The 20,987-nt window shown below is 41.5% G+C and overlaps 2 protein-coding genes across 5 annotated transcripts in view; one reads left to right on the forward strand and one right to left on the reverse strand.

The window, feature by feature from the left end:
* The window catches only part of CMSS1 (cms1 ribosomal small subunit homolog), a 225,595-nt gene that overhangs the window by 145,040 nt on the left and 59,568 nt on the right, over nucleotides 1–20,987 (forward strand). The window lies entirely within an intron of this gene.
* FILIP1L (filamin A interacting protein 1 like) overlaps nucleotides 1–20,987 on the reverse strand; it is a 189,372-nt gene that overhangs the window by 142,383 nt on the left and 26,002 nt on the right. For both annotated transcript variants that reach the window (XM_042031672.1, XM_042031673.1), the window contains exon 2: nucleotides 5,240–5,382. The gene's annotated coding sequence lies outside the window, so the exon portion shown is untranslated. The remainder of the gene's footprint in view (nucleotides 1–5,239; nucleotides 5,383–20,987) is intronic.

Below are 20,987 nucleotides of genomic sequence, written 5' to 3' on the forward strand. Positions count from 1 at the left end.
GCTTCCTCTGAAATGTTTTATTGGAAAGGATGGATGCTGAACTGTCCAAAGGACAAGCAGAGCCTGCTGAAAGTCGTTGTGCCCATTTGATGAAAGCTTGAGCTTTGGCATGTTCAGTCACTGCATGGGTCTGGAAGCAGCTTTCCTTTTTCTTCCCAAGCTCAAATCCTTCACAATCAGAATTCCTATACTGCAGTCACACTGTTAAAAGAAAGCTGCAGACCTCATGTATTGTTCCTGTGTTGGCTGCAAGAAGAACTGGAAATTCCATAGACACCAATTTCACTGAGACTAGGAACCAACTACTGTCCTACAGTCTGTCCCATGTCCCATGTTCCCCCTCACCCCTGGCTTTGGAGTCCAGCCCTTCACAGCTTTCTGTCTCTTCTGGGTTAGCTTGATCTTCACATAGGATGAGTCCCAAACTCTCCAGGTCCCTGTGTGCCTCCAAACAAGCCCTAGCCTAGGCCTGCATCCCTTCCCAACTTATCCCAGCCTAAGATACATCCTAAAAAAGGGGCTTTAGACCTTTTTGTCTCTGCTGAATGAAGGATTCCCTTGAATAGTCAAAAAAGTAGAAACCTTAGGGACAGAAAAGCAGCACTTGATGTGGACTTTTGATTCAGAAACAGTTGAATGTGTTTCTGTGTGTTCCTGGCACTGTTGCCTCCTAGTAGGATACTCAGAGGTCCTCCATTGTACGTGGGCAGCTTTGAAAGTGTGCCTGTAAGTATTTGCAAGGAATAGAGAAGGTAAGTTGTAAAAACCTGACGGCCACTAATATTGATGAGGGTGGGTGAATCTCAGGAAGAAATTTAAGGCTGTTTTAATCTTTTTTGTCCTGGTCTCCCCTCCCATTTTGGCACCCAGAATTTATAAAATGAACCAAGTTAGAGAATTAGAGTGTTTCGAGATTTTTTTTTTTTTTTTTTTTTTGTGTGTGTGTGTGTGTGTCTGTGTGTAAATTGTGCTTCTTCTCTTAATATCCTGGAAAGACCATCTGCACAGCCTGTCCTGGTCTCCCACAGCTGTATTTCAGTTGAATAACAGCACCATACCATTTCAGCCTCCCAAACAGTTGTCCTTGCCAGTCTGTTGCACAAAATGGTGTTTTTCACCCTTCATCAGAGATGGAGACGTGTGTGTTGCAGCACTACAATAAATAGTAAGACAGTTTGTTTTCTTAACCTTTGTCTATCTGTATTTCAAAACTCACAATTTATCTAGTAACTTCATCAGGAGCCTGGGATGTTTCTAAGGCAGTGTAAGCAGAGATACCACATAACTGAGTTGGTTGGGAGAGCGTGACTAATGGATATGAGAAGATCCACCATGACTGGGGTTTTAACTCCCAGATTTCCAATGGGAACTTTGTGAACTGAAAGCTGCCATCACCTTCCAGGCTGTGTCCTTGCCCTTGGTGTGCTGGGACCTCTCTGACTCAGGGCTCAGCACACACCCCACTATGTCCTCTTCCAAGCAGCTCCTGGTTTTCCTCCCTCAGCTGTATGCCTGCTTCAGCTCAGGTGCTTCTGTCCCACAGTGACAAACACAGCAAAGAGCTGCAGTGCAGGTCTGTAATTGGGGATATCTGTTAAATCTTTGCAAAGGAACAAACTGCAGATTTAAAGTACGGAAGTGAATTACAATGGGTGCTATGACAGAACACATTTTTACTTTTGCTTTCATTAGCCCCGAATGGATTTAGTAATGTTTCTTTTCTGTTTTTATTTTGATGGTTCTTTTTTTACCTTGTCTGTGCAAGAATACTACATTCTATGAATATATAAATTCAGCCTACAAAGCTGAACATGCGCACATATCAGCGGTGGGAGAGTTGGGCTTTTTTGAGTTGGATGTGTGAATTGGGTTTAAAGTATCCAGTCTTCTGGTCTTGAAGACATTTGGGATGGGATTCTTTCTTCCTCTGTGCATATTCTGTTCAGCAGGTTGACAGTCTGATATTGATTAGGGCTTTTACATGCAACAGGAATAGAGCTAATAAGAAAATAATGAGTTTTGTATTTGTGTGCTGTACTGCTCCCTACTGAATTGTCTGACTACCAAATACATTAAGGAGTTAACAACTGAGAGGTGTTCTCCTGGAGGGGCACTGATGGAGCCTGGTAGTTTTACAGCTGAAGAGCAGGGGTTTAGAACCACCTGTGCCAGCATAAGAAATTTCTCTCTCTATTCTTATCCTAAACTATGGTAAGAATTATCATAAATTAGTTATGCTAAGGTGATACTCAGCAGAAGGCAACTAGCAGTGAGCCCAGCTGGGTCTTTAGATGGTTAATGTCAGGGTAAAGAGGAGGAAAGGTGATCTTCCAGTTTGTGCTGCGTGTTCCAGGGGCCCTTTCTGTGCAGCAAACAATCCCATGGTCATAGTTGACTGTCAGTAATTGACCATATTTGGATTCTCAAAACAAAATGTTTAGTTCAGCTAAACAATATTTAGTTCAGCTTTGAATAGCAAACAGTTCCTTATGGAGCTTAATTGCTTTGTTTACATGCAGCTAGTTAACTTATCATGTGGCAAGAACAATAGGCTGAGTGCCTGCTTAACCCTTGGTTAGAATGAGATAAAACACGGAAGACAGTGAGGCTGTATTTCTTAAACAGACCACAGGTCAGATGCAGCCTCCTTGGCTGGTTGTCTCATAGAAAACCTGCTGCCTGGCATACCCTTTGTCTCTACAGCAGCTGTGTGACTTTGCTGTGTTCTCGCTGTCTGATCTTCAGCTAAAAGCAAGTGGTGTTTCCTGGGTCTCTCTATTTCACATGGAGCAGGCACCTTCCTGAGAGCAGTGTGACTCACTGACCATTCCTGGCACGGTGCATGCAGTGAACATCAGACCATCACACGAGGCTTTGACCTCAGGTTACCCCACAGCTTAACCTGGACCATGCCCAGTTTGCAACAGAGGCAGCTGGCTTTTCTTCTCCCTATAAGGAGGCAGGGCAGGTCCTTGGGGAAGCATGAGCCTTGATTTCTCAACCAGCCACACCTGTCTTGTGGGTTGAGGAGCAAAATGGAGCTTACTTCAGTTAAGCCAGATCTCTGCCAGTCATGCTGTTACTGACAGGAGACCTTTCACAAGGGTGCTTCAGCCATGCCAGAGCACTTTTCTTGTTGTCACGCAGTCCTCCAACCACAGGCAGTACCCCGTGATCCAGCATGACAGGAGTCTGTGACCCAACACGTGCTTTCCCTGCCCAGAAGCTGAGAAGTTCATTATCAGGTCTGCCAGACTAATAGAGACAAAAGAAATTTTTTGTTTGGGACTGCAGCTCTCACACCCTCAAGGAGTCCCTTTCGTCTTGGGGGAGCGTGGAGCTCACGCCAGCTCTCCCTGCATAACTGAGTTTTCCTGAGCTCTGAGCAGAGAGGACATTCCAGAGATTTTTATCTGTTTGCTTCTCCATTTCACTGGTGGCTTTTCCCCTCATAACATCTGAATTAAAGTCAGAAAGTTTGCTGAGAAAGACTCCTAGTTTGTTCCGCAGGTAGTTTCTTTTGGCAGAAGGGAATTCTCCATCACACCTGCTTGTACCAAAGGAGAAAGGTAGATGTTCTCCATTAATTTGCCTAAAGTTAAGTAAGCTTCAGCCTTGTGACTAGCAGACACAGGGATACCAGCTGTGTGAGCCTTGCTGCCAACCCTGCAAACTGGAGAACAAGTTGCTAACATCTCTTATTTTGTAAATCTGTATGCAACTGGGAATGAGAGGCCTTTGAAAATATGCACAGAAAGTTTAAGTGCAGGAGAGGAACCTGCAAACCAAAAAGCTTCTTTATCTTACTTTTTCCATGAGTGATTTATTAACTGGCACAGTTGTGTGCTCAAATCTTATGTACAGTTTACAATTGTCACTTGCACTTGAAGGGGTGTAAATGGAGTCTGATATCCTTAATAGCAGTCTATCTCCACAGCTGTTCCTCTTCCCTCTGTAGGCAATCTCTCACTTCCAGAGGTGATGCAAGGCAGAAATATTTCCTATTTGTGTATGTTTGTGGTACAGGAGAACCAAATCATGCAAATAACTCAACAAGACCACAATGACAGAGGTATTCTAGAGAATACTACAAGTTATCATTACCTTCCCAAGCCTTTAGACTATGAAAATAAACTTTAAAAGTCTACTGAAGATTTAAGCATTAAGAGCCCTTTCCCTTACACCACTACCTAAATATAATAGGAGCCGCTTCTAGAGCTGGAGGCCTCCTCAGTAAGACTACCACTTGTTTTGAGCTTATACAAGCATTTACAGCTACCATATAAACTGAAAGGTTAGCATGTCTGCTCTTGCCTTGTCATTCTTCCGCTTGTGTAACACAGAGCCCAGTAGTAATCACAAAAAAAGAAAACCTTCAGAAATATGTGTTTGAGGAGGAAAACTCCACACAAGGATCAATTACATTCCTCACAAGAATTCAACATTTGAGTCAGGGGTTCCCAGAGACTGATCTGGAAAGCTGCTAAGTATGTGACCCTCAGGAAAATTTTCAAATTGTGGCTGTTCTACACTGTCCTGCTGATTTTTTTTTTTTTTTTTGGTCATGCAACCCCTATCCTGATGTCCCACCCATTAGGTTGCCCTCCATGAACAAAACTGTGGGAACTCCTGAATTCATCATCCAAGAAAACCTTTATTTTGGAGTACAGACTGAAAAAGATAATCTATTTTGTCAAGTGTTTCCCCACCTCTGTAAACATGCAGTCTCCTCGTCCGGATGATCTCATGCATATATTCATCAAAGTTCTTACTTTGCTTTGAGACGACATTTGCAGCAAAACAGTAATATATGCAATATAAAAAGGTTTTGAGTGAGATCCAGTACAAGCATCTCATGGTGAAATCATCCTTAGTATTATTTAACAGCTACCTCGTGTCTGATCCAGAGAAACTGGTCACAACTACACCTTCCTTTAGATACTTAAGTGAATGGCACATGTGAGCCTTGGATGTTATGTGAATGTAGGGCAAGGAGGACCCGGATCATAATTTGTCTCTCACATTGTCAAGCACATTCCTCCTCCATTTTTTTTGACAGTGGATTGTTGATAGAGTGATAGCTGCTGAACAGGTACGAGCTTATCAGCACTCCTTACGAAGGAGACCTTGTGTGGAAACTCTCACCTCTCTCACTGGAAGTAGAGGGAAGGAAAACTGGAAGTCTCTGGCTTAAGGAAAACCATTTGGTACTATAGAAGTTAAGTGAAGATCAGCTAACCTGCTGGAGCATCACAGGCTGGAGACCTGAATGTTCTGGCAGATGCCGTCATTTTGGCAACGGAGCAGGTGGCAGTCCTGCAAAGTCCTCATGGTCTTTATCACGTAGTAGGAAGTGGCATTGCTGCCCTGGATGCAAACATCCTAAAAAAGAGGTGATTAGTCAGTGACTCCGCAGAAATAGATGGTTGGACACAGTTGATACCACAAGTACTGGAGTGCAAGGTCACAATACGAGTAGAAGGAGTACCAGTGTTCCCAGTGACAGATGTAATACTTACCAACGATTGTCTTACAAAACAAAAAACCCCAACACCAAACCCAGCAGCCTTACAGGGTCATTGCTTTTCAGCTTTCAAAACTCTTCTGGAGAGATTTTGTAAATGGGTGGTCTAAAACTTACCAGGTTGATTAAATACCTGCTCTGTCTCCTGTCACCTTGGAAACAGGGAATGCCTACGGTGAAAACGATCTGAAGGATTCAGGATGGAAATTCAGATGTTCATGTACAACAGACTTCTGCGCCTTTTTTATTGCTCAGATCAATGATACGAGAGTCCACAGCAAGGTCTGCATTTCCAGCTGTGTGCACAGTGTTAACAAGTGAGGTGGCTTATGGCAGGCAACACTTCATGGTAAATGCTGCATTGGAACTAGGAGTGCCCATGTGTCTACTGCTGAAAGTAGGGAAAAACCTTACTTCCACACTCCATAATGCAGAGCATGCACCCAAGCAGTTTTAGCTCCTTATTTACTGTAGCCAGTTTATTGTGGGCCACGGTAACTATCTGTTATATGTCTGTTCTTGCTTGCATCCCTGGGAGATAATGAGATTGTGTAGAGGTTATATTGACAGCAGGATTTCTTTCCCAAATTCCTTTGCTTCTGTTCTGTTCTTCATGCAGCCCACTGAAATAATCTCTTCCTATACTGCAGAGTTCTTCCAAGAGGTTTTTCTTTTTTGTTGGGTACATCCATAGAAAACAAGGAATTCTACCTTGCAGTTTTGTTCCCTCAAAACATCAGTCTACATCCACCCATTGAAGTCATCTTACTTTTGTCCCTAATCTGTCTTAATATCTCCAGGCAACCGAGAAACTGGCCTTTCATCTATCTTGAACTCTTGAGAATTGCTCAACAGTTGCACAAAATTGTTTTTCCTCCTCCTGCTGTGAAGATAGTACCAAATTAGGAGTGTATAATGGGCCAGGCTTTTCCCATTTGCCAGGGACTGTGATCTCGTGGCCTAAAGATGGAGAGCTGCTCCTTGCTGTGCTTGTCATGGAGGCCTGAGAGTCCTTTGCTCCTTTAGGCATTTTAGGGTTCTCAGTGTCTTACAGGGACTTTATTTCCCACCTTTTCTGACACTTAACTCTGTGTGGCTAGGTAAATATTATGGGATCTGCACAGCCAAAGAGTACAAAGAGACAAAGAAATGGAGCTAACATTAGGCATGGTTTTCTTGCTCCTTTGTCAGAGGCCCTTATGGATTTAACAGTTTGTGGTTAACTAAAATGTTGCCCTTCTAATCCTATTTTTTCACTGAATATTTCAAGAGAGATGCTAGGATTACCACCTTGGGTTTGGTTTGGGGATTATAGTCTCAATGCTTGCGATTACCATAAAGTAGGATCCTCAACTTCAGTTCAGTGCTTTATGTCCTCTTATACTGGAAATTAAGTTATGCTAATTTAAATGTCTGCCTCCGGTGTCTTTCTGAGATGCACAGCTTGGTTTCAAAGATAAATGCTTGCCATTTTGGGACAGACTGTGTGCTAGGTTTAAGTTCGCTTAGCAAAGCTTTTTTCATTGGAGCAGCTCATGTAACTTGTTAGCATGCAAGAAATTATTAAGCTTTCACTTCCTCCACTCCCATTTCCTGTTTGGATGTTAAAAGGAAGCCCTGACTGCTAATTTGTGATTAGCCAGCAACCCAGAGTGAACTTAATCCTGTGGGTTTGTGTAGTGCTTGCCTATGCAGACATGGCCTCACTCAAGAGTGGGTCTGCTGCAGCTCACGTTTCATGGGGAGAGGTGTAAACAATCGGCTCTTCTTTCCGTGGATGCATGGCCTGCCTTCTGAGAACAGAGGCAATGCCCGGCCTGCCAGAGCTTGGGAGGTGACACTAAAACGTTGGATGCTGCCGGAGAGAAGGGACACGTGAGGGTGTTTTTCCAGTCTTGCTTGCCCAGGAGGTGGCACTGTGCAATAGTGGGATTTTTACCTGCAGCGTTTGTCGTGTGACCCGACTGTGGTTGTTTGAGACATGACAGATGAGTGAAGTTCCTTAGTCGGTGAAAACAGGGTGACTTGTACTTCTTTTAGGATGCCTCAGCTCCCTCCTGTGGGAAATGCATTGTACTATCTGCTTTGCACTCCTGTGTTAGAGAACTGACCTTCGTACAGGTTGTGCAGTCAGGATCAGAACTGGGTTTGTGGGTGAAATTGTTCTGGCCATGGAATAAGTGGTGTTATCTTTGGAGCACCTTTAATTCCAAGTCTTTTGTGCAAGTCCTTTGTGTCCCCCTTGATATTTCCCAGACCTACTGACGAAGCAGCAAAAACAAAGAGGTATATACATGTAGTATGTGCTAGAAAATTAGAAAGCTTTGAGGATTCTCTGTGGGATCTCTATCCTGCATGCATTGTGCTATGCTCCTGTTAGAGTACTGGTTGCTCTAGTTCAGTGCTTGTATGTAAAACACGCAGAGCTTTTTTTAAGGGATCTGTGACCCCACCTGCAAGTGCCTGACCTGATTTGTGCTGCCAAATGCAGGCCAACACAGCTGACATAAATCTAGAAAATCTTCCAGGTCTTCCATTTTTATAAAGGTGATAAACTGAGACCATTTTCATTTCCCTCTCCAGTAACAGCCTGAGATTAGGAGTACATACAGATCTGTCGGTAATTCTGATCTTGGAATGGATATACTACTTTACAAAGTCTTAGGCAAGCTTATTAACTTTCTTATTTTAATTCTCAAAAAGGTGAAAAGGGGTAATGCTTTCTAAATACAGGAACATATTTGTAACACAGCCTAGCAAATATGTTTGCAATATACCTTGGAGCTAGAAATGTTACATGAATGCTAAATACTTTTGTTATTATTAATTGAATTGTAAGTGGCCTATACATCTGTAACAAAGGCCTCTTAGCAAACACGTCCTTTGAAATAGCCTGACCCTTTCCACTTTTTCAGAGACATTAATAGTTTCCTGGCTCAGTGTTTTAGGAAATGTCGTCATAGTCTGGAGGAACCAATAAAAACATAACTCACCTATTTTGTCTGATCATTTTACGCCAGGATATTTGAAGCTGGAAGCTGTGGAGGGGTAGGAGGGGACTGCTTCATTTGTGTGGGTGGAAGATGTAGAGATTTTAATACTGCTTTAGTGTAACTTTACGTAGTAGGACTCTATGACTGTGTGAAAAATAGTATTTTTTGAGTTCATAGACAGAGGCTCTAGATAGTTTTTGTAACTAACAATTTTTCCCCCTTCCTATGCCACTTATTGCCTCAGTGCCTGGTGAAAGGAATGATATCTTTGGGGAAGAGTATTCTGTTGGTTTTAGGCTTACATTGTCCTCTAATAAAGGAGTAATAGCTCTTAAGAAACAGCAGCGCCTTAAAACAATTGTTGGTAGCTGATTATGGCAATATTGGTTGTATTGATTATATTATTGTATAATATTGATTATACCAAATAGCTTATTTGGTATGGTCAAAGCAGACCATTTCCTACAGGCAGAAAATGCAATTACTTAAATTAAGGAACTATTACTGTATGAAATCTCAATACAAAGCATCGTTCCATGACATTGTGAAAAGCAAACCATGAGTGTCTGCAGCAGGCATCTGGTGACACTTCGTTCTCCATTATAAATGCCAACATTTACAGTGGGCCAAGCCCCGCCATCCTTCCATGGTTTTGATTCTCTCTTTTTCGAGGCAAAGCTTCGAGCAAGTGTGTTAGTCCTGGCTATGATCTCTTGGCTGGGGAGAGCAGACATGTATTGCAGTTTTTCCCCTACTATGGTGGTGTCTGCTGCAGCCTTCACACAGCCCCTCAGAGGTAACATCTCTGTTACTGTTAATTTATGCTTGGCTGCATGGAGCTGGGAAAGACAGTTCTGACCCCATTTATCCTCTGTCTCTTCCCAGAGCTGACCAATCCTCTGTCCTCCAGAGAGGACCAAAGTTTTTGCCCGTTTTTGGGAAGTCGTGCTCTGTGTTTTCTCTTCTGTGTTCCATCAGGGTTGGAGACCAGCGTAATGTTTGTCAGCAGTCTAGGGAAGCTGAAGGATAACACTTACTTCATCCTGCATAGCTATCTTTACAGAATGAGCTGCAGCACCAAGAGAGACAGCCATGACCACTGCAAGCTATACCATAATGTATTATGTGGACTCTTCTCCTCACCTGTCCCCCAAAATAGAAAAATCAAGCATGATTTTTATTCAGCTTCGGCTATAGCCTCAAATGGAGGTATGTGCAGCTATCAGAGGTTCACTAAGAGTTCAAACCATGTTCAGGCTGCGGTTCAGGATCTGCAAACACCCACAAAAATGTGCTTCAGGATTTCAGAAAGATGCAAAAGGAGGACATGGGTACCAAGATACCCTGATTGGAGTCCAGTCCAAAGGAGAAATTGCTTCTGATCTACTGCATTTGTGTTTTATGATTCCAACAAGGTGTTATCTCAAGACTTATACAAGAAGCTAACAAATAAACCCCACAAATGAATCTTTTTGTTAACTCTTGCCAGACATCTGCCCTTTATGTTTTTGGAGGCTTTTCTCTCCACCTTTCCATTTAATGTGCTGAATGGTGGTTCTTTTTTTTTTCCCACCCAAGCTGAGTGTGCATCAGCCCTGTGGCAAAGAGACGGTGTCCTGTTACCTTCCACTCATGACAGCCACTAGAAGATGTTGCCTCAATAGAGGTGTCCCCTTTGTACCTGTCAGTATGGCTTATCGTTTTTTGTGTCTATTTTAGCAGGTCAGGCCTAGACTTGTTACTGTGAACTATGCCATGAGATAGCCCTTTAAAATTCCTTCTTAAACTGGAGCTGGATCTCTGTGTGGAGGTGTCCCTGGAGTGTCAGTATCCCCGAACACTTGGTGATACCAGGGTTGTTGCTTTGTCCCAAAACACAACATGCAATCAACAGCCAAACTGTTTGCTCAGTTTTTTTCCTTCCCCCTCTCAGGCTCAGTTTAGAGGCATAGAAAGGCACAAAGTTAATTTCTGGGCATAGGGCAGCAACATGGGATACACATCATAAAGTCACCCCAAGACACTGAGGCAATTTCTTTCACAAGTAACACCCTTGGAGACCTGAAGAAATGTGCATTGAGTGGAATGTGTAGGTGAAGGGGTGAGTACAACATTATGCCTGTTGTTGCTTGTCCCCATGACAAATTCAGAACAAAGGGCCCATGTCAGATGCTCCTACCAGCTACTCGGGGGCTTCAGAATAGACAAGTCTCTCTTTCTGATTGCTATCTTCCATGCTTGGGTTTCATCTCAGTCATCAGGGACTTCTCCTGATGGGAGAAGTGTAGCTTTTTCTCTCCTCCCCGTTTCTTGGGTTTTGAGGGTCTAGGAAAGGCAGAGCTCTTCTCAGTTACATCCTTAGTTCAGTCATTTGCAAATGGGAACTTCTTAATTTTAGTTGGTGTGTGGTTAAACTGTAGTGAGCTGTATCCATTCTGAAATAAACACCTCTCTCATCCAGCAGAGGAAGTGTGACCTCAGGAGGAACCTGATTTAAAAACAAGACTATCATTTTAATCCTCAGCTTATGCCCCTTTCCCCTCAGGGCTTTGTGATGATAGCTGGAACTTCTTCATTGACTGTAGGATTTTTTTCAATAAACAGTGAAATTCTCCTGAACCAGAAACTATCCAATCCTACCCAAAGAGATTTAGTGAAAGTGAAACTGCAGAGAAGATGAAGGCAAATTATTTCTTACATTTTTCTCTTATTCCTGTGTCCTACCATACGACTTGGCCATAGCAGTCATGTGAAAATATGTAACCTGTTTTGTAAAGCTGAATACCCTGCGATCTCTGTGTTTATAGCAGATACAAGGAAAAGGTTTTGTCTTCAGGCATGTCTGTGCAGGGCCTAGAACACTTTTGGCTCTACATAAGATACAATAATAATAAGGCCAAAACCTCTCTGCCAGCTAGTGAAATGAAAATGCTGTACTTCCCAGTTATGTCATTGGAGAATTATATTTCATTAGAGCTGATATTAAAAACCCTGATGTCAGTTGTGAAATGTGGCTGACTTCAAATTTGCAAAACACATAGGAAATTTTTTCGTAATGTGTTGTCACTTTAGAAGTCTGGCAGTCCTTTAGGTTCACTCATAAAAGTTTAAGCTCTCAGAAGGGGAAAACCCCAAGGCTATTTCCCCTAAGCTTTATAAGCTTTGCTTTTACTAGCAAATGCCATTTTTATAAAGTATATGCAAGTAATGTTCTGGATGCTTCAAAGAGCAGCAGCTCTTAGGACTTTCAGGTTGAAGAACTGGATTAAGTAGTCATGAGAAGTAAGTTATTCTAGATGTTTAAATGGGGGCTCTTAGAAAGTCAGTGAACAGGGTAGAGAATAGCAGTCCAAACTGTTTCTGGTTATTAAATGCAAAAACATGCCTGTTGTTTTGTCGTTTTCCCTTCCCATTTGGTGGCTCACAGGCTTGTGTTACTGGGAAGGACTGTGTGCACAGCAGTTGTATTGAGTTGGTTCCAACAGGTCACTGAGCTGCAGAACAGTTTCCACATTCATTTTCACAAATTTATGAAGTACTTGTAAATCAGACTTTTGTCTTAGTCACAGTAAAGACATGAGGGGTATATGTCAGTATATGTATTAGCTCTTATTTTTGCTTGCTAGACAATATTTAAATGTCCAGTGCAGTATGTAAGATTGTTTCTGCTACAGTTACATTTCTTGTAGGAGATGGTAGATGATACTTGATTCTAGGCAGGATTTTCTGGTTTTGTTTTTTGCTCAGATGTGGAGAACTTGTGGACATACATACATTGTCATTTGCTAATAGAAAAATATATTATGGTTAAAAAAGCAAATCCAAACTGTTTGTGGCTTGAAAATATGAAAATTACTAGTTGTGTGTCCCTTTCTGCTTGGATACATCCAACTCTGCACTGTTCTCCTTATTGAATACTACGCTGGGCAGTAGCCATTGTCTGCTACATCCACTCAGAAGCTGTGTTGGTGCTGTACCACCAAATAAGACTGACAGTGGCACAGTTCACATTTGGGGGCTTTTTCCCTACACACTGATTATAATCTCCTTTCTCCGCATTGATTTTACACCAGATTTTTAGAAGTTTACTATTTTCAGGACTTCTCTCTTTCTTTTGAAATCTGCCAGCAGTGATAAGGGACAATATCTTATAGACAATTGTAAAACATCCTGTGCAAGATTTTCTTTAGGAAGGCATCTCCAATCAACCTGGTACAACCTTTCTTACAGGTCTATCCAATTATGTATAGCATTTCTTAAAAATTCGCTGCAGTTAATGGCATTAAAGTGGTGAATCTTAGTAATGTGAAAGCTGTTCAGTGGACAGACAGGGCTGAAATGCCAGTTAATCTCTGGCTGGGCAGAGGCAGCTGTTCCTTTTTGAATTTGTCAGCCTACTTGTGTGAGCAGGTCATTGTCTCTTTGGTGAGACAAAGGAGTGGGATGCCTTTGTGTAAGGGTTAGATCAGCCTGTGGGATCAGGGTCTGGTTAAGGGAGTTTGTTTTTATCAGCACATTTTGAAGCAAGTGGAAACTGGATGGCTTGGATTAGGAAAAGTCCCTGAAGTGTGCATATGTTCAGCTTGTTGGCTTCATGTACTTGGGGACTGTGAAATCAGTGACAAAACCACCTTTTTTTTTTCCTTTCTTATCTGTTTCTGGGGCTTTTTTTGTTGTTGTTTTGTTTTGGTTTGGTTTTTTTTCTTGTTGATTTTTTAAAAATTTTGGTAAAAGTAGTAAAGGCATTGAAACACTTTCTGGAAACAGAGAACATTCCCAGCTTTTATGGATATGTGGTCAGCCAGCTCTTGCTCATTTCCTTATAAGCAATATTCTTAACGGGAAGAAGTTGCTACTATTTCAGGTCAGTGTGTGTGTTTTCTGTTACAGTTGCCATGGCACTGGTAAGACAGATATGTTCTGTAGTTGTTTGTCTTGTTATTAAGATGTGAATTTTATTTTCAGCACTGTATTTGCAGCATAATAGCATGTGCAGTAGTTTTCCATACCTCACCAAAGTTGCCCGTGTTGGAGTTACTGCACTCTATTTTTTCTTGTTTGTCATATAGTCTGTTTTACCTGCCCACCTTTGGTGCACTAGAGTCAGTAGCTCCCACATACAGCCTTTGAATTTTGGGTATTCTATAGCCTGGTGGGTACTTAAGGTTAGAGACATTATGTCATGGTTGCAATCTTACATAAACACAAACCAGAAAGCCTAATCTAGTAGTTTTTTATACAGCTCAATATACTTGGCTGAGCTACAGCTTATCTTCTAAGGAGGCGCCCAATACTGATTTAAAGACTTCAGGTGATGGAGAGTCTAACCAAGATTAACTGTAAGTTATAGCTACTAAATTTTACTGAGCTGTGTCAGTGTTTAAAAATGTAGCTTTACTTAAAGTGCAGCAAAACAACAGCAGCAGCAGCCACAGCCAAAATCTACCATCTCTCCTTTGTTTTCCTTGTGTTTGCTAGTGAGATTTTTTTAGTGTGACTTCCAATCACACTGATTGGAATCAAATGTTGCGGTACTCCAGCTTTTACTTTTTGCTATTACAGAAATAATTCTAGGTGAGTCCGTAGGGTTTTCAAAGTAAGTGTCACGATTTGAAGTGTGTTGGCATAACTAGAAATGAGTCAAGCCCAGGACACACTGACACTGGCGTTGAGCCCCAGTTTTTCCCTGCTACGGGTTCTTGTTGCTTTGATGACACCTGTCGTTGGTTCCCTGAGAATCAGCTTTACTGACTGACATGAGTCTGTTTGTCATACAGGAAACTGGAGTGAGGTGTCTGCAAGTGTCACAAGGCTGTCTTACTGTTACCCCTACACGTGGCATTCGGGTGGAATATAGTATTGAAGAAAGCCAGAATTTTTGTGTTGCTGTGTTGTGGTTAGCCAGATCAAGTAAACCTGTTTTGTCTTTGCATCTCTTTGGCCTTGCCTTTTTGGTTTGTTTTATTTGTTTGCTTGTGGGGGTTTTCTTTAGGTTTCTTTGGTTTGTTTTTTAAAATATCTGAAAATATGGATCAGCTTTGGAGCAAATAGTGAAAGGGAAGAAGCTACCAAAACAAACTTGACTGATGCTGAGTCATGAGAGAGGAGTAGACCTGTTCATCAAGTTTATTAGCAGTGCATGCAAGACAAATGTAGAAGCATTTTCTGCTGTTGCAGAATGCTGGGTTTGAGAATAACAAAAATTCAACCTTTTCAGTTACACCAGTGACACAGCCAGAGGCTGGTTCACAGGTGGCACCACTTGTATATCTTTTTCACAGGGAGTCTATAATTTAATCAGGGAGAGGGCTACACAAAACACCCATCTGTCTGCTTAGTTAAATTTGCTCCTTGTTGGACATTGTTTAGGGGGTTCTGAATTAAAAATAGTTAAAAATGCTATTGCTGCTTTCCACTGTTTTTTTACCTTGCTGAACTGAAGTCATCCCTTAGTAGATACAAGGGCAAAGAAATGCTTTGCCAACTAAAGCTATTTACTGAAGAGGGAGCTCATGTTTTCTGTCACACCTGTTTGCATCAGTATGCCCTCATGGGTTGTTTTCTTTTAAGGTTCCATGAGATGAACAGAAGAGACTGGTTTTCCTATATATGTATACACGAGTTAAGTTTCTAAACTTGAGACATTGGTTTTCTGAACATCAATATGGTCAGCTGTCATTCAAGTTAGTAGAAACTTGACTAAGAATTGACCCAAACTCAAGTTACAGGGACAGCAGGTGGGTTGGTATCCTCTTTTTGGGTGAGTCATTTCTCGTCACAGAGGTAATCTGAAGAGTATTGCCATTGTTTTGTCCCTAATTCATATGCAGTTCATAAGCCAGTTTTTGTACCCGGTAAGAACATGTGGTGTTGAACCATTTTAAGTTTGCCAGGATTTGGGGTTTATTACTGCTGTAAAAGGCTTTCATAACAGCCCTCTTTCAGTTGGTTTTCTGTATTTATTTTATGCTTATTATTTTGAAATTAGTATGCATCACTGCCATTTCCTGACAAATTATGAAACAGGCTTTCAATTAATCAATATTCTATTTCTGTTGAGAGGGATCCTTCTTAATTGTTTTCATTTTCTTTTCTTGGCATATACATCTTCATTCCATGGTACATATTTATATTAAGTGGTATAAAAACCAAGAACTTGACTTCTTCAAGGCATATGTTACAAACAGGCTGTAACAACAGAGTGTAAATCAATGCAATTATCTGCTGGCAATTTAGAGGTTAAGTAAGTTTCCAGTTTAAGAAACAAGGTGGGAAGATTGTCTAAAGACACTTGGGGCTGTGTCCTTCCAGGAGCCACAGGTCAACAGAGCACTCACTGTCCCATGGGATAACCAGGTGCCCCCTGTACCTGGGGCTTACACAGTTCAGTGCTGCTGCTGCTTTTTGCTATGTACGACTCAATGTCCCTCTATTCCCAAAAGTTGCCTTCCAAACTGTACCTCAAACTAAACATCTTGCTTGATCCTAATGCTATAGAAGGCATTTAGGACTGTGATGTAACTTTTTGACAGAATCTGTAGTCAATGGTGGAAGCCAAAAGAGCATCAGAATGAAAAATGTTTTGGCTCCTTAACTTAAATGCTAATGTTAACTCAGCTGAGCTCCCAGCTTCCCATTTGGCAAAAGACAGATTACATAAGCAGCAGTAATTTTCCCCAAGCTTGGAAAGAATTGGTCGAAATGCTTAGCAACTCCCCACAAGTGCACCGGGCTGCTGCCTGCAGTGCTCGGTCAGAAAGCAAAAACACCTTCTGGCAGGAATGTGGTCAGCCAGGCCAGCTCTGCCTGCGTGGGCCAGGGAGGCCTGTCTGCTGTGCTGGCCACCATTCCTCCTCTTCTCCCAAGGGGATGTGCTGGACTAGCTGAAAGCATCCCATGTGCCAAAGCCAGCTTGGGAGCTCTGCGTTGGGCCAGCCTGAAGGCACCCATGGTTAGGGTGAATGTTGAATGGGGTTTATGGAGTTCTTTGCCTGATAGTAAACTAACAGTTTTAAAAAATCACAGACAAATGCTCAATGCATCTCCTTCTAAAAAGAGAGGGACTGACTTTGGAAAATTCACCTTTGCATTTGTTTGTAATTTATTTGCATACTCTCCGTGAGGATTGTTTAGTCTGATCTCAGTGCCTCTGTTTGTGTTTCTAATACAGATGCCTTTCCTTCTTCCTCTAAATTATACCAAATACTCAGTAGGAAGAGCAGATATTCACCAATTACAGAAAAATAAATTAATTGAAAAGAAATCTGGGGGTGGGGCAGGGCATTTTAGTTGCAAGGTCAGTCTTGCACGGGACAATCTGCTACATTTTGTGAGCACAGACAAAGGCATTCAGGGGATCCCAACTGGTACCCTGTGCTGGGCTCCTCCCAGGCCATCGCTGGGGCCATCAGCCCACCAGAGTCCCACCTCCACAGGCCCAGAGGAGCACAGGAGCACGACGATAGGCAGAAAACTTAACTAAAGACACAAAGGAAGGGACACCACGTCTTGAGTCCTTTCCAGGATTGTCTGAGGAGAGCCTCAGCCCCGGGGTCCAGATCTGAAACCCATCAAGATGAGTCAGTGCAAGAACACTTTTTGCACGTATCTGGAAATCTGTGTGACAGTCTGTGCCAGCAGCTGGAGTGGGCTCGTTTGTCTGGGTGCCAGCAGCTGGGAGGACTGGGATCCAGAAGTGGTTACTGGGCAGACTCTCTGAGCCCAGCAGCTGAAGGAATCTGTATTGCCCATGTGTGTGTGTATAAATATACACATACATGCATAATAAGGACACATCTATACATATCAAACAGACATATTGTGACTAGCAGACCCCTTCTGTTCAGGCGAGGAGGGGCTGTGTGTTCCTTACTGAGAACGCATTTTCAGCCTTGCTGCTGGTTGCACCTGGGAGCGTAGGGCTGTGCAGCCTCAGTTCTTCTGACAGCATTGTCAGATCAGGCCTATTCCAGGTATTCTCCTAATGGGAGACACCTAAAATCAAGTAGATCAGGAACATGCAAGCTGAAATTTTTTAGAAACTGGTAACCATGTGTGGTTTTAAACTTTGTACGGTACCAGGTGAGCAGCAAGAGCTTGAGCTAGTGTCATGGATAGGCAGTGAAGGAAATGATACGGCCAAACTGACTTTTTTGAGCATTGACAAGCAGTAACATCCAATTGTGCTTCCTTGAAGCCTTTTCACTCTCCTGTGAAAGGATGGCCTTTAGTAACCTTTTCATGCCCCTGTGCCTTAGCGTTTTGACTGTTCCTCATAATGCTGTAATCAGTGTCCAAAATACTTGGATAAGAGGATTAGTAACACTACAGCACAGCTTTCATCTCTTGATGGACATGATCAAAAATTCATTGCAAAAGATGCAAATAAAATCTGACCGTAAATTCCAAAGTTTGTTTAAAAAAAAATCTTAAAAAAATGTGATGCTTATTTTGCAGCTGGATGCTATCACCTCTTTCATTTATCATTGGTCAGTTTGGCTTGTTAGAATTTGCCTAGTGGCTAGGTTTTATTCACCACTGCTCTTGCAAAACCATCTGTTAATCACAGTTACTTTCCTTTGAATTTTAAAATCTTGCTTGTTTGGATAACCCATATGTCATACATTTTTAAAAGTTAAAATTAAAAGCAATTCCCTTGCCCCAAAACAGGTTTCTAGCTTGACTTTTCCTCCGTTTGAAAAGCTTGTGGCAGTTCAATTAGGAAAAAGATGGAAGAAACAGACCTGTGTGGAGAAAATAAAACTAATTGCTCAGGTATCACCAAAGGGGAAATCTGATGAGGCAGATACAATCTAAACTGGGATTTGAACAAGCTAGCGGCTGCAGAAAATGGATCAGTGTCTATGTTTTATTGCAAATAAATGACCAAGGCTGAAGTTTTATGTCTTTAGCAGAAGACAACAGCCTGAAGAGCTCAATGGAGGAGGTAATATGGAAGAAGAACGGCTTTCATCCTTGCTTTAGGAGGAGGAAGCAGTAAATCTGCAGCATTGATTTTAGTGCCATATGAGGTGAATTCACCCATACTTGCTTGCTGAGATCACATGAGATGACAAAGTATGTTTTATGATAACACACGCTTTTGAGGGCTTTGTGTAAGCTCCTATATAAGAATCCTTTAGTGCATGTCTGTCTGTTTAATACTATCCTATCAGGTGCTGAAGTTACATTTGCCTCCTACTTTTGAAAGGTTTTGATGTTGGATTGCCTGGAATTTGTGAGCCATGACCTCTGGAAAAGTGTTATTTTGAATCCTGTTTTTACATTGATACTAAAACCATTAAATTTGGTAACTGCAGCAGCATTTGTTTTTATTCTAGCAATGGAAGCTGGATTTAGAACATTGTTTTTATAGCAATTAAGAAACCCCTTGAGGAGGAGCCCTACAACATCTTATTTAGAGGCTTAACTCCTTAGTATGTTAGTCAGCTCTCATTTAACTCTGGTGATTATGTGGGTTTTGGATTAGCACAGTTGCTCCCAACACCTTCTGGCTGTGGAAGGTCTAAGTGCAGAGTGAGGACTCATCAAATGACAGTGCCCACTGCTCCTTCACTGCTTCTTAAAGAAATCTGTGCACTTGGATTTTTTCAAAGGATAATATGGCATGTGTGTGCTTTATCCTAATTTTATACGTGGTTAGCTGGATTTATGTTTTAGTCTTTTCTGGTCATCTTTTCCCAGCTTGCCTGCATAATTAAGAATTGACTTGAAACACTTCTGCACTTCAGTTACCACTGACCAGTACCAAAATTAAACCATGCAGTACATCTCATTGGGGAAAACTGACTTTTGTTTTTTCATATTCTACCTGAAGTGTTTTGCCTTCAGTGTGTTAAAATATGAGAAATAATAAACCCAGTAATGGTCAGTTGGTTTGTTTGTAGTGTACAATTGATATTAGTTGTCTCTCCACAAAACAGACACAGCTTGACTGACTTTGAAATAAATTATCCCAGTTTTCAGGGCCAGTAACCAAAATCAAGGAATTCTGTTTTCTTCTGGAAAAGCCATAGAAAGAAACATCTTAATGAAACAGCTAAATTAAATATTAGCATCTTTTGGAAACGAATAAATATCCAAAATATGCAATAAAATCTGCAGTTATGGTTACAAGATTATCTAACTAACTTTCATTTATATTTTGCAGAAGCATATAAGGCCTGTTGAGGCAAGTACAGCCATGTGCAGAAATTTAGGAACTTATTTAATTTCCTGTTCGAGTTTCTTGTTTTGGTCGCTTTGATTTTGGCGGGAGTTTGGGTCTGTTTTTTTAAAAAAGCTTGTTAAATATCAGTATTTTCTCTGAGGAGTTAAGAAATAATGTTCAAGTTATACATTAAGATCTAAAATGCTACTTTACCTTTGTTGGGGCAAAGATTGACTTACCTATTTAGAGGAAAAACTATCCAACTGATCACAGAATTTGTGAATTCACTTTCTTTGAGAGAAGTTTGCTGTATGTGATGGATTTTATATGTGGTGTGTTGTTTCATGATGCTAAGATCTGCTTGTAAATTACCAAGAGTGTGGGAAGGTGGAATGCTTTGTAAGAAATACCAACGGAAGTGAAATTTTAATTTTGGAGGAAAAGTTTCAACATTAGGTGCTGCGAAAATATAGCAAAAAGCTTTACCTTAGTATATATATTGAGGAAGTCTAATATCAGATTTCTTCTGTGTTTTTTAATAGATAAGTGTCTGTGACTAGAAAGTAAGTTATGAATTCCACAAAATCAGTAGGAAGTTTTCCATCGAATTCCATGTGAGTAAGATTTGGTTTATGGTGTTTATGGCACTCAGGCTGGCTTCCTTTCTTAGTCACACTGGTGAAGCTCAAAACCGTTTGCTGGTCGCTGCTTGTAATCCACAGCAGTGGGTTACTGTACAGAAAAACCCTCCAAATAGATGAAGCATTTAATAAGGAAAGCTTTGGAAAGATTGGCTCTGCTGGGGGCCAGTCTCAGGCCATCTCATCCATCTCATCAGACAAAGAAAGGCGAGGCATTCCTTAACATAGCACAGCAATACAGAGAACTTCATTGATCAAAACCAGCTTTTCAAGCTTCAACCAGGAATTGCTTAAGCGTAAGTACAAAATATGCTTCAAATTTGTCTGCTTTTCCTTTTTTTGTGGATCAGCAGTGAAGCGTTAGTTCAGATGTTTCTAGGAAGACCCAGCTTTATTTCAGATGTTTGTTGTGAGTCTGCACTGTCCATTTGGACAGGTCTCTGTGGGCAGAAGTAGCTGGAGCTTCTCTCATTGTGGAAGTGTTCCAAGTTGGTCCAACACAAAGCCCTTTCCAACCTGAATGATTCCATGATTCTTTGACATTTTGTCAACGTGATAGCCAAAGCAAGCCAAGTGGTTAATAATTCATCCCTTCAATTTTTGGCATTAACTAAGAGAATGGAATTGACAGACACATTAATTATTCTGTTACATTCTTT

The sequence above is a fragment of the Corvus kubaryi genome, unplaced genomic scaffold (assembly GCF_017639235.1).
Source record: "Corvus kubaryi isolate FWS band 111438036 unplaced genomic scaffold, C.kubaryi_AGA036_p1.0 37341, whole genome shotgun sequence".
NCBI classification, from domain to species: Eukaryota; Metazoa; Chordata; class Aves; order Passeriformes; family Corvidae; genus Corvus; species Corvus kubaryi.